The sequence below is a fragment of the Hoplias malabaricus genome, chromosome X1, assembly GCF_029633855.1.
Source record: "Hoplias malabaricus isolate fHopMal1 chromosome X1, fHopMal1.hap1, whole genome shotgun sequence".
Taxonomy (NCBI): domain Eukaryota; kingdom Metazoa; phylum Chordata; class Actinopteri; order Characiformes; family Erythrinidae; genus Hoplias; species Hoplias malabaricus.
In genome coordinates this window covers 4,381,373-4,386,466 of record NC_089818.1, presented here as the reverse complement: position 1 = coordinate 4,386,466, position 5,094 = coordinate 4,381,373, and positions in this window count along the sequence as shown.

Here is a 5,094-nt window from a genome sequence, read left to right as displayed (position 1 = left end):
CAACTCAGACTTTTCAGAAGTAATCCAACTACCTGCACACTGAATCTCAGCTGTCTTCACTCAGCCATTCTCCAGAGGAAACAAACTGAGTCCACCTTGCTCGGTTGCTCTGATTGGCCTTTTTTCCACTGCAGGGCTGGACATTTCTGAGCACGGATGGTAACCGTTCCTGTGGCTTTTTCACACAGAACATACAAACTGTGCTGAGTCTGGGTTTTTCATCAGGGTTAGCGAACCGTGCTCAGGGACACAGAACCGTTCGGAGCTTAAAAATCAACAGATTGGCCTTTCGCTGCTCAAACATTGAATTATTTTGCATCACAACATTTTTACAGTTGAGTAAAAAGTGTATTATGTGAGGTGTTAGTAGCTTTAACATGCCTTGCATACACAAGACATCTTGGCCATATTTTCTGCAAGTGTCTGCAGGAAAGTGCCATCTTTTTTCCTGCCTTCTTCCTGTATTTGAGGAGTGTGTTCTGTGCTGGTTTGCACAAACACAAAAGTGAAGTATGAAAACAGCCATTCAATTAATAGTTCTCCATCTATTTAGTGTACTATCTCAAAGAGATGCTGTGCACTTCCTGCTCCTTATCTATAAGTGTGCTCCCTGAAGTGGAAAAGAGGTCATTGTTTGCGCTTGGAACACATTGACCTTTAAATCTCAGCGTTTAAAAATATAACAAACATGTAAGATTACTTTAGATAAAATAAATATATATAAAAAAACACTTACTGTCTCAAGTGAGAGGTGCTGCACTCCTGAAAACTCCTAAAACATTGGTAAAGATCTGTATTCCTTCACTCACCACGCCACAGTGAACATGCAGTGTGAAATTTCTTGTGCAGTTGCAACGCAGCCTTCTAGAACTCCTATGAACGTTGTATACGTTTTATACGTAAATTCTTCATGAATTCAAAGCTTAAGGCATTCCTTCTTAAATTTGTGGCCCAATGAGTGGCTGCCGGCTCTGAGCGGCGCTCCTGGGGTCCTGTTGACGCCTCTGTAAACAGACACCGCTGTAAATTCATGTTCCGAGATCATTCACGGTGAGGCTGGGCAGTCGAGGGAGAGCCTGTGAACTGGAGGAACGCCCTGAGCACACAGACTAAAGGAGTGTTTATGACTGAAAGGGAGCTATGTAATGCAATCCAGGTCAAAACATGTTTGAAACTTAAATGTACTTGTTTTGTCATAGAAAAGTAAATATGAACAATATACAATAATAATTAAATATATTTATGTTTTGTGACAGTGTATTTGAAAATGTCAGGCACATATTTCCAACATTTAGAAAATGCTGTACAATTCCAGAACATTTTAGACAAATTTTGTAAATTTTCTTACAAAACCCCAGTGAACCAGAAAATGTAAAAATATTAATAAATAATACAATAATAATAATAATAAAATATAAGTGATATTTTGTTTTTCTCAACACACAATTGCATGTTATTGCCCCCTAAAAACATTTTTTGGCTCTTTTTTCCGTATCTGAGGTTCTCAAATGGAATTTAAATGATGAAAACAAAAGCCTGAATGTGAATTAAAATGTGTCTTAATCAATGTAAGCTTTGAATGATCATTCTACTGTACGTACAGTTACGAGTTAAAGTGGAGTATGCAACATTTTTTCTTTAAAATGAGCCAAAATCTGGATCTGCGCAAAGGGAACAGACACACTCTCAGAGTGAGTAGCTAGTCTTTCATCCTCTAGCCCATCACCAGTGGTCCCACTGAAGATCAGGGTGAAGGTGGGCTAACAAAGTATGCAGAGCAACAGATGGAATACAGACTGTGACTGTGGAACTACGAAGTGCACCTCCCAGCACAGGGCTGTGGAACACTTGTAATCAGTCATAGACATCGTTAACGTAGTCATTGTGAAATGGAATCAGCTCCTCACAGCAATGTTCCAACATGTCCGGAGAGGTCTGTTCGTTTGAGGAGTAAACGTTGGGGCAGCACTTTATTTTGTGGCATGGATAGGAAGACACCCTCGTACTGAAGCGTTGTGTCTCTGCCTACAGTGCAGAGTCTTTGTGTGGTCTGTGAACGGAGGAGGTCATGACACCGAGCTGGCCTTCACTCTGTCTCCGCCCACTTCACAAATCAGAGCCACTGCTGGAGAAATTGATTTGGAGAGCAGGCTTAGGGAGGGAGAGAGAGAGAGAGAGAGAGAGAGAGAGAGAGAGAGAGAGAGAGAGAGAGAGAGAGAGAGAGAGAGAGAGAGAGAGAACAGTAATCGAAAGAAAAAGAGAGACAGGGCAGCAGAGAGGGAGAGGACTAAAGAATGAATGGAGAGAGAGAGAGAGAGAGAGAGAGAGAGAGAGAGAGAGAGAGAGAGAGAGAGAGAGAGAGCACTAGGGTGAGTTAGAAAGAATGAAAACAAAATGGAGAAATAGAGAGAGAGAGAGAGAGAGAGAGAGAGAGAGAGAGAGAGAGAGAGAGAGAGAGAGAGAGAGAGAGAGAGAGAGAGAAAGAGAATAGTGGAAAGACATATAGAGAAAGATACCCCTTTTCTTGGTGTTGTGTAGAAGCCTGGAGGTTCTTAGTTGGGTGAGGACGACAGCTCATTAAGCTCCATCAGCCTTTAGCCTTCTCCTCATGAAGAGAGCGGCTGACCCAGCGACTGGCCGGTCCCTGGGCCAGAGGAGAGGAGAGGAGAGGATCTCTCTGTGTTCTTCACGCACAACAGTGGGAAGTGGATAATGAATGCAGCTTTAGCAACTACCGCTGAACCACTGCTGCTTGGCTTGCTTTAGTAGGCGTGTAATTGCTGGGAAGAGACAAGTGAGAGCCTCCTCCTTTCTCTGTCCAGTGTATTTTCCTTTTCTCTCTGACAGATTGGCGTCTGTTCTTCACTGTGGCTTTCCTTCTAATCACGTCACCTCTGCCTTTTCAGAACAACCAAAACAGTGTGCAATATATTTCATATACACTGCATACTTATTTGAAAGAGTGCACTATACCTCACTGTGTTTAATTGTTGTGTGTGTCATAATCATCTCAAATTATTGCAACAATTTGTGTAGTTTATCGTGATTAATCACAGTTGTTTTACTTGCTCATATCTGACATTAAATTCTATTTTAAAATTAATGAATTATGTCATGGATAAAATTGATAAAATGAGCTTCAGCAGAATGTGTTTGTCACTGTGAGATCACAGTCCTGAGCCATTACCTTTAGCAGTTTAGCTGAATGTTAGAAGCAATGGCTGTTTACTCCTACATACAGTTACGCTACAAACAAATTAAAAAACTATGAGGTACAGACTCTTAATGAGTGCAGTTTGGATAATGTAAGCTGCAGAAAGTCTAGCTAATGTCAAATAACACCACATATTATATTTTATAAACAACAATTGAACCAGTAAAAGTTTACACATTAATACATATTTTCACACAGTTTTACAGTGTTTTGTGATATGCTGGTTATACATTGCTGCCAAGTCCTCATGGATCTCACACGTCTCACAAAAACGAATTTTATTTTACTAATACATTGAGGGAAAGAAAAAAAAAAGCTGTTCTGAGAGGGTTTGTTTACAGTGAAACCTCAGATCTCTTGCTCACCCCCAGTTATGCATTTTACACAAAGGGTGGCTGGCTCCCCCTGGGGGAGGTCTCTGGTAGTGAATGGCAGCTTGGCTTCAGAGGAGGTTTCTGTTTCTGCTTCTGGCTTCAGGTCAAGTCACTTCTATGGATGGCTCACTCTGACAAACAATGACAATGTGCTAAAGGAGATGTTGGCATTAAATAAATAATTACATAAATACATTAAAAAAATACATATATATTAAAACAAACAAACAAACAAACAAAACGGCCATACACATTATCTTTGCATTAACTTCAAACATAACGTTATGGCCACCTCCTTGTTTCTACATTCTCAGCTCTGCTGACCACACAGGAGCACTTTGTACTTCTACAGTTACAGACTGTATTCCATCTCTTGTCCTGCATTATTTACTTCTTTTCACACTGTGATCAGATTGACCCCACACAGAATTTGGTGGTTGATCACTGTCAGTGACTGCATTACACAACTCTTTAGAATGTGTTGCTGATATCAAATATTTTTTTTTTTAATGTACATTTTGCCCAGTGTCCCAACTTTTATAGAATTTGTTTATTTATTTATTTTTTTACTTTAGGAGCCCTTATTGGTGTGTTCTCCCTGTGTCCACAAGGGTTTCCTCTGGGTGCTCTGGTTGGTAACACATATTGGTAAGTGGATTGGCGACTCTGAAGATTGTCCATAGGTGTAAGTGTGTGTACCTAGCCACTGTGCTGCAGTGCTGGTCCTAAAGCCCGGATGAATAGGGAGGGTTGCATCAGAAAGGGCATCTGGTGTAAAAACTGTACCAGATCGATGGTGCGGATCGTGGTTGATCCGTTGTGGTGACCCCTGATGGGAGGGAGCAGCCAAAAGAAATAGAAGAAGAAGAAGACTTTAGGAGCCCTACTATATCATTTGGACATTACTGAAGGGGTCGCCCAATCAGGTCGCCTCAACCAAAGCTGTTGTGTGATTGGTTGATGGTGTGAACTTGCAAAACATTGTAGACGCTGTTAGTATGCTGCAAAATTTAGATGCATACATTTAGATGGACATTTAAAATTCATGGTCACTTTTCATGAACCAAACCTCGTATTGTATATATTTCTTTATGAGAACATCCGCTAGGTAGCATTTATCCTTAAAATTACAGTTTCAAAATAATTGTGGTGCTCCACCGATCTGTAAAAGGGAGAATATAGTCTCTGTTCTTGCAACGATTGGCTCAGCACGGTAGAAACTGCATTGTGTAATTTAGGGGGGAAGATAGGAAACCACCCACACCCAGTGCTGTAAGTGAATTACACTCTGGAAAAACGGCGGATGTTGAAGTCTTTAATGGGACAAAGCTATGTTGTCAATAGTGTCCCTTATTTTCTTGTCTCTTGAAATGTCTATCATAGTCCATCAAAGTTTTCCTGACAGTAACAAGATGGAGGAAGTTCATGGAATCTGTGTACATATAAAGCAGTCTCTACATTGACGTTCCCTCTCTGACCATGCTGCAATTCCTGGGAAACTCTGGA